The sequence below is a fragment of the Puma concolor genome, chromosome D3 (assembly GCF_028749965.1).
Source record: "Puma concolor isolate L17-30 chromosome D3, mPumCon1.1.hap2, whole genome shotgun sequence".
Lineage (NCBI taxonomy): Eukaryota > Metazoa > Chordata > Mammalia > Carnivora > Felidae > Puma > Puma concolor.
Window position 1 is genome coordinate 77696139 of NC_141678.1, and position 12991 is coordinate 77709129.

Consider the following 12991-nt stretch of genomic DNA (forward strand, 5'->3'; position numbering starts at 1 on the left):
AGCAGGCTCCAGGCTCTGAGCTGTCAGCACACAGCCCAACGCACGGCTCAAACCCACAAACCGCGAGATCATGACCTGAGTCGAAGTCGGCCACTTAACCGACTGATCCACACAGGCGCCCCTAAGTTACATATGTTTTCTAGTAAAAAAAAAAAAAAATAATAACACCTGGATCGTTGAATATAAAACATTGAAGTATTATTCATCTAAAGGTGAACAGACCAAATAGGCAGAGCCTCGAGAAAGAAAATCTTTAAAGCATACTGACAGAGAAAACGGAGTAGGCCTTTCCTTTTCCCCCACTGTTGCTACTTTGCAGACCTCTTACTTGCACACAAAGCAACAATGAGGTGGTCTCTTCAGTTGCCACAATTGTTGAGGACTTGTCAGACTCAGGAGATTCGATCATGTAGCCACAGCTGAGATAATTGATTGACACATAGATCGGCACAAGTTTATGATCAGAAGGAGATCTGATTTTTTATACTTTTATTTTTGTATTTTTTAGAGCGAGAGAGAGAGCACAAGCAGAGGAGAGGGGCAGAGGGAGAGAGACTCTTAAGCAGGCCCCACACAAGGCTCATGACCTGAGTCAAAATCAAGGGTCAGACGTTCAACTGACTGAGCCACCCAGGCGCTCCAAGATGTGATTTTTTTTAAACAAAATGCCTAATAAATTTTAAATTGTTTCCTGTTACTTGAATGCTTGCCTACTAATAGAGTATATATCATCACTGCTTTTAACTGTTAACTAATGCCAAACACGCAAAACTTACAAATTAGTCTTGTGCAATTTCAACCTGTTTTTCTGTTTTGACATTGTGAGTTTGATCCAGGCCTGACCAAAATCTGTATATTTTTAGTATTTTCCCTTAGCTCCTATGACCTATGTCTTATACTGATAAAATATTAATTAGCAAAGAAAAATATACCCAGAATATGAGACTGTTTGTATAAATGCATTTAATTTTTTTGCAATTTGACAGCGTTAAAAAATATTTTCGCATCACTGACACCAAGTCACTTTATAAAGGAGAAGGAGTCCCCTCATTTCACCACCCAATAGTAGTTTGGTTTGAAGTGCGCCCTTGCAGCTTGTCTGTGCTCTTGTTTCCTTGCAGCTTGTCTGTGCTTTTGTGTATGGGGACAAGGATATAACATGCGAGGGCTTCTAATACTTTCCAGGGCTGGCAGTAGTGAGACAAGGGTCATCGTTCTTCAAATCTGGCTTTCCCAAAACCATACCGGTCAGTATGCTCACGGTTCGGCGTGTGTTATTTGTTTTCAGGATGCTTCCTACACAGCACTCTAATATTGGCAATGTAGTATCACCTTCTAAAATAAGTTGCAATGGGGGCGGCTGACAGGTTCAGTTGATAGACCATGCGATTCTTGATCTTGGGGTCGTGAGCTCAAGCCTCACTTTGGGTGTAGAGCTTACCTTTTAAAAAACTAAAAGTTAAAACATTTTTAAAAATAAGTTGCAACTGGGGCTCCTGGGTGGCTCATTTGGTTAAGCGTACAACTCTTGGTTCCAACTCAGGTCATGATCTCATGGTTCACGTTTCAAGCCCCGCATCGGACTCCGTGCTGACAGTGTGGAGCCTGCTTGGAATTCTATCTTTCCCACTCTTCTCTGCCCCTCCCCTGCTCACTTTCTCTGTCTCTCAAAAAAACAAAAACAAAAAAACAAAACTGAATTTTGTTCACTCCAAAATCACCTTTCAAAAAAGCATGGAAATTGAACATCACCAGTTATTTAGAATAAAGTACAGTGTGTCTGCACCTGAAAACAGTTGATTAGCAGTGTTTCTCTGCTGGCATTATTTGTCTTCACTTACCTGGATTTTTCAGTTTTTATAAAGGAACAGATATTATACAATTTTCAAATATAGACATACACATTGACTAATATAAATATGCCAAGACTCAATAAATTTGTACTTAGAACACATTTTTAATTTTCACAAATGCTATCAAGTTTAAAAATGCACAGGACTTCATGCGTTTTTTAAAAGAGATTTTTTTTTTTTTTACGTTTATATATTTTGAGAGAGCAAGCCGGGGCAGGGGTGGGGGTGTGTAGAGCGAGAGAATCCCAAGCAGGCTCTGCACTGTCAGTGTGGAGCCTGATGCGGGGCTCAAACTCACAAACCGTGAGATCATGACCTTGGCTGCAACCAAGAGTCAGATGCTTAACCAGTTGAGCCACCCAGGTGCCCCATGCATTTTTTAACGTCATGAGTGATGCATACATAGGTACTTTTTACTCTACCTGTTATAAAATAGCTAAGCCTAAAGTGATTACCACAAATCTAAAGTAATTCCCAATTCTTGCACCATGTTGGAGATTTGTTGAACAGCATTTTTAATTTTTTAATGTTTATTTTTAAATTTTTATTTTATTTTTCTTAATTTACATCCAAGTTAGCATGTAGTGCAACAATGATCAGGAGTAGATTCCTTAATGCCCCTTCCCCATTTAGCCCATCCCCCCTCCCACAACCCCTCCAGTAACCCCTCTGTTTGTTCTCCATACTTAAGAGTTTTTGTCCCCCTCCCTGTTTTTATGTTGTTTTTGCTTCCCTTCCCTTATGTTCATCTGTTTTGTACCTTAAAGTCCTCATATGAGTGAAGTCATATGATATTTGTCTTTTTCTGACTAATTTCGCTTAGCATAATACCCTCTAGTTCCATCACGTAGTTGCGAATGGCAAGATTTCATTCTTTTTGATTGCCGAGTAATACTCCATTGTGTGTGTGTGTGTGTGTGTGTGTGTGTGTGTGTGTGTGTGTATACACCACATCTTTATCCATTCATCCATCAATGGACATTTGGGCTCTTTCCATACTTTGGCTATTGTTGATAGTCCTGCTATAAACATCAGGGTGCATGTGCCCCTTCGAAACAGCACACCTGTACCCCTTGGATAAATACCTAGTGTTGTTGCTGGGTCGTAGGGTAGTTCTATTTTTAATTTTTGAGGAACCCCCACACTCTTTCCCAGAGTGGCTGCACCAGCTTGCATTCCCACCAACAATGCAAAAGAGATCCTCTTTCTCCGCATCCTCACCAACATCTGTTGTTGCCTGAGTTGTTAATGTGAGCCATTCTGACAGGTGTGAGGTGGTATCTCATTGTGGTGTTGATTTCTATTTCCCTGATGATGAGTGATGTGGAGCATTTTTTCATGTGTCGGTTGGCCACCTGGATGTCTTCTTTGGAGAAGTGTCTATTCATGTCTTTTGCCCATTTCTTCACTGGATTGTTTTTTTGGGTGTTGAGTTTGATCAGTTCTTTATAGATTTTGGACACTAACCCTTTATCCGATATGTCATTTGCAAATATCTTCTCCTGTTCCGTTGGTTGCTTTTTAATTTTGCTGATTGTTTCCTTCGCCGTGCAGAAGCTTTTTATTTTGATGAGGTCCCAATAGTTCATTTTTGCTTTTGTTTCCCTTGCCTCTGAAGACATGTTGAGTAAGAAGTTGCTGTGGGCAAGGTCAAAGAGGTTTTTGCCTGCTTTCTCCTCGAGGATTTTGATGGCTTCCAGTGTTACATTTAGGTCTTTCATCCATTTTGAGTTTATTTTTGTGTCTGGTGTAAGAAAGTCGTCCAGGTTCATTCTTCTGCATGTCACTGTCCAGTTTTCCCAGCACCACTTGCTGAAGAGACTGTCTTTATTCCATTGGCTATTCTTTCCTGCTTTGTCGAAGATTAGTTGGCCATATGTTTGTGGGTCCAATTCTGGGTTCTCTATTCTGTTCCATTGATCTGAGTGTCTGTTCTTGTGCCAGTACCATACTGTCTTGATGATTACAGCTTTGTAATACAGCTTGAAGTCCACTGTTGAACAGCATTTTAAGTAAATGGTTGGCTGATTATTCCTACATTAATAAGCCGTTAGCACCAGGCTTTGACTATCTGTCTATCTTCATTTGAGAGAGAATCCCGAGCAGGCTCCACACTGTGGAGCGCAGAGCCCAGCATGGGGCTTGAACCCACAGTCTCTAAAGATGAAAGTCACAGGTCACATTCCAAGCATTTCTAAAGGTGTTGACCTAAAACTCAGTAATGTTGCTATATTAGGCTCAACAGAGTTCTGACAGGGAGAGGTGTTAAAATATATTTAAGTCTTTTCATTACTCCGTTACGAAGATTTCTTGTCTTCCCTGAAGACTGATGATACACTATGTATCTGATTTATACTCTGTAGACATGTATGTATATACATGCGTCCCCCCTTGCTGCCAGACTTGGGTTTTGACACTTTTATCTGACCTCGCCGTCCTCTGTCCCGTGCCCCAGCTTGGGTAAGTGGCCCTGTCCCCCTCCCAATTTCCCATCCTCACACCCGAGTCTGGTGGTTTCCAAACTGTTCAGAATAGCTTGTCCCTGGTAGGTGGGACGGGGGTCCCCCCCTTTCTGTTTCATCCAGAGCATCTGTACTCTTATCCATTTACACCCCACCTTTCCAAGTTACCTTTGGCTTGTGTAAAAAGTTTCTCAGTAGGGGCGCCTGGGTGGCTCAGGGGTTAAGTGTCTGACTCCTGGTTTTGGCTCAGGTCATGATCTCACAGTAGTTGGGATCGAGCCCCACGTCGGGCTCTGCACTGAGCACAGAGCCTGCTTGGGATTCTCTCTCTGTCCCTCCTCTGCTGGCACACGCTCTCTCTCTCTCTCTCTCTCTCTCTCTCTCTCTCTCTCAAAGTAAATAGACATGCCTATTTTTCTTGGTAAAAATCAATGGATCTCATCTCCTCTCATTAGACCCCACCATTGCTTGGAGACCTTCTCACACACAGCTGGTTCGCATACCAGCTGGGTGACAAGGCTGAGAAAGTAGGGAAAGAAAAAGTCCCACTGAGCTGTGAGGGTGTCTCACCTCCCTGTTCAAGGGAGGCGTTCAGGAGGCCACCGAGCAGATACAGGCAGACTTGTTTCACTGTGCTTCACACATACTGGGTTTTGTTGGTTTTGTGTTTTTTTTTTTTTACAAATTAAAGGTTTGTGGAGCGAGTCTGTAGGGATCATTTCTCTAACAGCATTTGCTCATTTCGTGTCTCTGTCATATTTTGGTAACTTTTGCTCTTTCAAACTTCTTCCTTCTTATATTTGTCACGGTGATCCGTGGCTGATCACAGATTACTGATTATGATCTGCTGGAAGCTCGAGTGACGTTTAACATTTTTTAACAAAGTATTTTTTAGTAAAGGCATGCACATTAATTTAGACATCATGCTATCGCATGCTTAATAGACCACAGTTAAACGTAACTTTCATCTGCACTGGGAAACCAAAATGTTCATTTGACTCACGTTATTGCAATGTTCGCCTGATGGCAGTCATCTGGAGCCAAACCACACTATCGCTGAGGTATGCCGATACTGACTAGGAGTTTTGGCAAATAGCACAAAACCTGGCCCTCAGACCGACTTCGTCATTCAAGATGTGGCTTCCTGGTAGTTGTTATGAACAAGGCAAGATGCCATCCGACCCGTCCCTGTTTGCATCAGTTACTGCTAAATACGGATTGAGTTTCTTAAAACCTGATGCGACACGTTGGTGTCACCTGACCTCCTTGCGGCCCAGGGACATATATGACTTTGAAGGGCACGGTGACATTCCCATCCGCTCTGCAAAGTGCGCTTGTTGCGGGAGACCACGTGGTGGCCCTCGGGGGTTGGCATGCTGATACCCGCCCTCCCTCGCGGCACACGCAGGTAGAAGGAATCTACTCCTGAAATCCTTGTTGCGCTATACACTAACTTGGATGCGAATTTAAAAAATAAATAAAAATAAAAATAAAGGGAGAAAAAGGCCAAATCACCATGGAAGGCATTCAGGTCAGTACGATAGGAACATGGGGAGGCAGTCCCACCAATCCGGTAAGGACACCAGGCCAAGATGCCCCAAACATCCATGTCATCGGCCACCCCTGCCAGTGACCCGGGGGGCCTCCAGGCCGAGGCCGCCTCTGCCCCCGACAGCACCGCAGGGCACCGGGGCCGGCTGCTGCCCGTGCCTCTTCTGACAGGTTTCTCTTTAGCAGCAGAGATACAGTTGGTCGGCTTGCAGACTCGCCCTCATTTGAGGTCTGACCCGTGACGTCTCGATGCCAGCGTGTGACTCTCCAGGCTGCGTTTCCCCTCTCGCGTGCAGGTTCTGGCCCGTGGCTGGCAGCGTGTGAGCAACGTGGGCCAGCGGAGAGGGCTGAGGGCCGCAGACCCCGCGGCGGTTACTAGATAGCATTGACTTTGTCCAGAGACTGACAAGTATGTCCCCAAACGATGTAGTAAGGAAGATTATTCGTGAGATCCTGCCCAGCGACATGGCATAGCCAGCTCCCTGCAGGTGAGAGATGGGAGAAAGGGATGTCCGCTTGGGGGGGGGGGGGGGGGGGGGAGGCGGGGGCATGGGCAGCTGGCTTCTGAAGCGCCTCTTGGGGGCCCCCGGGTGGCTCAGTTGGTTGAGCACGGATTTGATCACGATCCTGTGATTTGTGAGTTTCAAGTCCCGCGTGGGGCTTGCTGCTCTCAGCACAAAGCCTGCTTCAGATCCTCTGTCCCCTGCTCTCTCTGCCCCTCCCCCGCTCATGCACGCGCGCTCTCTCTCTCTCTCTCAAAAAAAAAAAAAAATTGTTTTTAATTAAAATAAAACACCTCTTGGCCCACACTGCATGAACGCTCTCTGATCTGGTGCTATAGGCCCTGGGGTCCCCGACCCCGCCCCCCCCCCCCCCCCCCCCCCCCGGACTCCAAGCCGCCTCCGAGCTCCGAGCGGGGCAGCCCGGCAGTTGCAGGACCGACCCCTCCAGGTTTCACATCCGGTCCAGAGGATGCAGTTCATGCCCTGGTCGCTGCCGCAATGCTGCTCGCCGGGCTTTGATGCCGTCAGATGCGGGAGGGCGGGTCTCCACAGTCCCAAGGGTTGGTTCCGCAGCCCCTGGAAGGAAAGCGCTTCGGAGAAACCCTTTATTTGCATAGGCACCAGCAGACTCGTGGAACAGGCCTCCGAGTCCTCTGCATCTGGGTCCGGGGCCACCGCAGGCCGCTCCTTGCCGTGGAGGAGGACCAGCAGAGAGCCGGACCCCTGGCACTCCAACACCCGAGGAGCCCGGAGCCCTGGTGCAGGCGCCGCCCGCGGTGGAGAGACTGGAAACGCGCTTCCGGGAAGCTCCGCACCCAGGGTACTTCTTCATAAGCCTGAGCTGCCGGCCTCCCCCCCAACCCCTGCCCTCGGCCACCCCACCCCTGCGTGGTACACCTGGGGGCCGCAGGCGCGCCCACGGTGCACATGCGCTCGCCGGCACCTGCAGGTCTGCTGGGCGGCCTTCTCCTCGCAAGCGTCGTCCCCCTGCAGGCACCCCCCCAACCTGAGGTCCGGGACCCCCCCCCCCCCCCCCGGCGCCCCGTAGCAGGCAGTTGGGTTCGCCACTAAGAGAAGCTGGTTCCGACGCTGGCCTTCCCCTCCATTCTCCGTAACCTGCTGGTGACGCTTCGGTGCTCCCAGGGTCACAGTGTTTACGCTTCGCATTGCCAGCCCCCTCTTTCCCCCTCTGCACGAGACTTGGGACGCCTCGAGCTACTCGAATCCTTCTAACTGCGAGAATCTTCTTGGTAGAAAGGAGATCCCACCCAGAGAGAGGAGGCAGCGTGGGACTGAGAGGGCAGCGTCCCCGGGTTGGATGCCTGGTCTGCAGCTCACCCACTGAAGCCTCCACTTTCTCGAGGGCGGACAGCACTGTGTGCCCCGGGGGTACCTGTGAGCAGTAAACAAGGGGCCCCGGTAAAGACCTTAGCTCGGGCAGGATATAGTAAAAACTCGGTAACTGTTACCAACATGTTCACCCAAATAAAGTGGGTCACCCATTGGGTTATTTAACTAGAGAGAAAAGAAAGGTGTGGTGGGTTGAATGGTGGCCCCCCCAAAAGATAGCTTTACCTTCTAACCCCCAGACCCTGTGACCCATGACCCTGTTTGCAAACAGGGTCTTAGCAGATGCACTTAAGGATCTGGACAGATCATCCTGGATCAGGGCGGGTAGGATGAGATCTCTAAGAGAGATGGCAGAGGGGAAGACAGGGTGCGGCTCGAGGCCGGGGTGGGGTGCGGCAACCACAAGCCAGGGATCCCTGCAGCTCTCAGGTGAACCAACCCTCAGGTGGCCCCAGCCCCTACCTGCCTTCGGAGGGACACAGATGGAGAGGAGGCCCAGCGGTTCCTGAGCTCCATCCGCTTTGTGGTCCAGAGCCTTCCCTCCAGTCACTCTTTGGCTGCAATCTCTTGCGCCCCCTCCTGGCCCAGGGAGAGAAGTGCGGCTCCTCCGGCACCCGCCCCCCCCCCCCCGCCCCCACCCCCGAGCTATTCGAGATAATCTGATGAAATGAGAGAACCAGGGAACCTCAAAACTGAAGACAGAAAGATGTTTGTAAGAAACAAAATTTTTAATGTTTATTTTTGAGAGAAAGAGAGAGAGAGAGAGAGCGCGCGCGCGAGTGGGGTAGGGGCAAGGAGAGAGGGCGACAAAGAATTTGAAGCAGGCTCCAGGTTCTGTCAGCACAGAGCAGGATACAGGGCTCAAACCCACGAGCGGTGAGATCATGACCCCAGCTGAAGTCCCACACTCAGCCAACTGAGCCACCCAGGCGCCCCTGTAAGAGAACATTTTCAAATAGTGCATTCTTGGCCTCCATCTTGAAAAACAGTGTGAAACCTTCAGCACTTGTCCCAAAGCCTCCTGCTCTGCTCTGTGCCCTGTCATCGTTCTTGGTAAATTCAGCTGGATGTTGCTGGCCTTCCCAGCCTTCCTCATCAACAGAGACCATTTCCTGCAACCGAACCCACACCTCCCTGGAGCTATCCTGGGCCTTGTCACCCCAGAAATTCGTTTAAACCTTCTGCTGTCTGATCCAAACTTCTGTGCTCAACTCACCACCTGGGGTGTCCCTTCAACAGTAATTTTTCAACCTAATCCAGATTGCTTCCTTCCTTCCTTCCTTCCTTCCTTCCCTTTCCTGTCTTACTCTGACTCTTGACAACCCCCTCTATTCGCTCGCCCTCCATTTTTTTAACTGGCAACACTCAACCCCAACCATCTTCCACACGCACTTGCTTTCTATGAAGACCCTTGTTCCTCCTGCCACCCTCTCCCTCTTGGCTGGGAGCTTGGCCTCAGCCATCACTGAGACAATGGAAGCCACCCCAGCCATCACTAGCATACTTCCATATACCCCCACATCTGTCTTTCTCGCTGTTACGACAGAGGGCCTGGCCCCCTCCTGTCTAATCCCTCTACACAGACTCAGGGTCCTGCCATCTTGTTTTCTCCCCCAGATGTCATGCCTTAAGGTATTTCTTCTTTCCTACATTATCAGCATCTTTCTTTTACGCAAATTATTCTCAAAAACAAAAATAAATAAATAAATAAATAAATAAATAAATAAACAAACAAACAGATTATTCTCGTTGGCATACAAACTCGCCATCAGAGCCAGCTTCGTGGGCATAGACTTCCCGGCCACTCGGGGCCCCACGCTTGATTCAGTGGTTTACTGTCTGCTGTCTCCATCTTGAGATCATTAAAAACTTTTGAAGGAGATGCCAAGGCTGTCTGTGGTTCTATCTCCAATTTCCCTCCCCGTCCCCTCCCTACGTAGAAAGAATAGCCTGGGGGAACTGTCTCTCCTTCACTGTCCTGAACTCCTCAAGTGTCCAAATCCCACCACTGTTCTCCTGAAACTGCCCTTGTCGGAGTCACCATTTGGTCAAATTCACTGACAGCTTTTCTGTTGTCATCCCTGAAGACCATTCCCAATAGGTCTTCCTCTTTATTCTCCATTCTACTACTCTATTAATTCTTTTCCTGGAACTTTCCTCCATTCGTACGTGCAGCATTTGTAAGGACGGAATTTATGTATTTCTTTCGTCTCTTTCCACTAGACCCTAAGCTTTGAGGGCAAGGATGGTGTGAGCCTGATGCCTGATGTAATGCGTAAGACACAGAGGGCTTTCACAGATGTTCACCAACTCAACGAATGAGGGAATGAATGAATGAGCAAGAGAATTAAAGATCTTGATAAGAAAATTCAAGTGATCAGTAATACATAAACTCAGCAGGGAAACGTTTAAAAGCTGAGAAGATCTGGGGTGCCTGCGTGGCTCAGATGATTAAGCGTCCGACTTCGGTTCAGGTCATGATCTCACGGTGTGTGAGTTCGAGCCCCGCATAGGCACGGAGCCTGCTTCGGATCCTCTGTCCCCCCTCTCTCTCTGGTGATCCCCCTCTTGCGCTCTCTCTCTGTCTCTCTCAAAATAAATAAATAAACTTTAAAAAGCTGGGAAGATCTGACGGGGTGACAGAAAAAGGGAGGCCACATACGTGGGTCACCTGGGAAGGAAGCCAGCCGGCTTAAAAGCAGTGCTCACTGAGAGAGCTGGAAGGAGGGTGGACGCTCCCAGAAGGTGAATGCTGGCAGGTAAGATTTCAGAGGCAGTTCTGAGTCCAGACTAGTTGTTGGGGGGGGGGGGGGGCGGGGGGGGGGGCCAGGGGCATGGGTGGTTTAGCTAAGCTGGCAGTGAAAGTCACTGGAGTCAGGACATCGGAGGCTGCTGGGTAAGTGGCTTGCATGAATATTCAAGCAACCAGATTGCTGACAGAGGTTGGGGTCAAAGGAACGACTTTGCCAAGATTTTTGACAAATAACAGCCGGCACTTATAAGGTGCCTACTATGTGCCGTGTGCTCTTCCAAGTGCTTTACATATGTCCTGTCGTTTTTATGTTAACAACAACCCTACACAGCATGCTATTCCTACTACCCCTGTTTTGTATTTATTATCCCCAGTGTATCATTGAGACAAGAAAGGTAACAACCAGATCAAACCGCTAGCCAATGGAGCTGACCCGGGAATCCAAGCTGCCTGGCTTGTTTGAAGGACAAGAAGATGCCAGACACAAGAGGAGGTGATGTCGATGGCGAGCACGGAAAGGAAAGGAAGGCAGAACCAGATGGTGAAGGGCTTTGTATTTCGTGCCCTTCTGTACTCGCCCTCTAGACAGCTGGCGGACTTTGCGGGAGGTCGGACGGGCGGCCCGGCAGGATCACATATTAATTCAGACTGGCGGTGGGGTCGGGCGGGAACGGCCTGAAGGCCATCTTGCCAGATGGGGTCCGACAGCACTTAGAACTCTGGGAAGGAGAATAGGAGCGTGTGGCAATGGTGGAAAGACAAGCAGGTGACAGGGCACATCCTGAAGGAACAAGCAGAGTAAGGCCGCACCCCCCTGGGGAAGCTGGGAGCCACAGCCCACCCCAGGGGGACAGCTGAAGCTCCCCGAGCCCGAAGGGGAGAGACCTCACGGCTGGAAATGGCTTGCGATGAATAATGCCGGTCTGCATCCCCACCGGGTGAGTCGGACCAGTGAGGGATGCTGGGCCCCAAGCCGAGGAGGGAAGGACCAGCGAAGAACCTGCATGAGGGACCCACGGGGTCCCTTTTGGGTCTGCAGCTCCCCACAGGCCTCCTGGCCCTGGTCCTGTCTCCTTCCGGCTGAGTCCTCGGAAGGCCGTGGGCCGGGACGCCCAGCAGAGGGCAGCACAGGCCTGAGTTTGTCCTGGGCTCTCCCACCTGGAAGGCGATTTGGGCCTTCCCAGTGGGGATGTGGGAAGACGCAGGAGGAAGCAGTTTTGCATTTTTACTTGAATGACGGGAAGCAGGGGGGCGGCTAGAGGCCAGAGAGCCCGAGGAATGCAGGGGGAGAGGCTGCCAGTCCAGAGATATCTGGCAGCCAGGCTCAGCAAGTGGTGGGTCCTTCTCCCGTCCAGTCCCGTTGCTCCCACGACCCTTGAGCCAAAAAGGGCAAAGATGCTCAAAGGTTTCCCTTCTGGGCGCGGGCCACCTGCCTCTGGACCCCCTCCTGCCTTGAGGAACAGTCAACATATGCCCACGGGCAACCCCTGTCCAGAGGGGTCAGGACCCAGAAGCCGCCGTCCCAGCTGGGCTCCGAATCCCCGCCCCGCCCCCGCCCACGCAGCGAGGAAAACACAGAAATGCTCCTGGAAGGTGCCCTGGAACACGTGACTCTGGACTTGCATGAACCTCCTAAAATTGGATGTCAAATCACCAATGAAGGCCCTTATGTCCCTCCCACTCCACTTTTTAGGGATGTGTGTGTGTGTGTGTGTGTGTGATCGTGTATATTTTTTTAATTGTAGTAAAATATACCTAACATAAAATTTACCATCGTAACCATTTTAAATGCGAACAGTTCAGGAGTGTCAATGCACTCACGTTGTCCCCACTCTCCGTTTTTATTGGGACTTTTCATATACAGAGCCTGAGGCACAGAGAGCGATCCTCAAAGAAAAAAGGCAGAGATCTGGAGAAAGATTTTGCTGAGAAAAACATGGAAGGAATCCAAGGTGGGTATGAGAGGCCTCTCAGGCTCTTACGCCTGCCTGTACGAACTTTCTGGGACACATCGGCCCTGGGGCTGGGGGTGCCACATCTGATACATCTCGGTGTAAGCTCTCCCCACCCCACGCCTTCCCGGAGGGATCCCTGCCCACGTCCAGAAACGGGACCAAAGGCCATTCAAAACCCTCTCAAAAATCACTTTGAAAATAATCTGTGCTGTACGTGAGAAGCCATTATGACAAAAACAATTCTAAGCAGTAAAATGCCTTAGATATTTGGCCTTCCGTGAGCTACAAAGCTGAACACGACAGAACCTAAACCCCTAATGCTAACGGCTAATCTTTAGGCCGCGTCTACGGTGAGCCTGGCACCAGGCTGTTTCTCAGTCAGGCCTTTGCCATTAGCATTCCCATTTTATGGACAAGAAAACTGAAGCCCGAGGGCCGCCTTGCTCAAAGTCACAGAGGAAGTAAATGGATCCTGGATTTGGACCCCACACCCTGGCTCCAACGACACAGCCTAAGGACCCCGCCTTTGACCAACGCTGGGGGCTGGAAGACAGCCAGGAGGGGG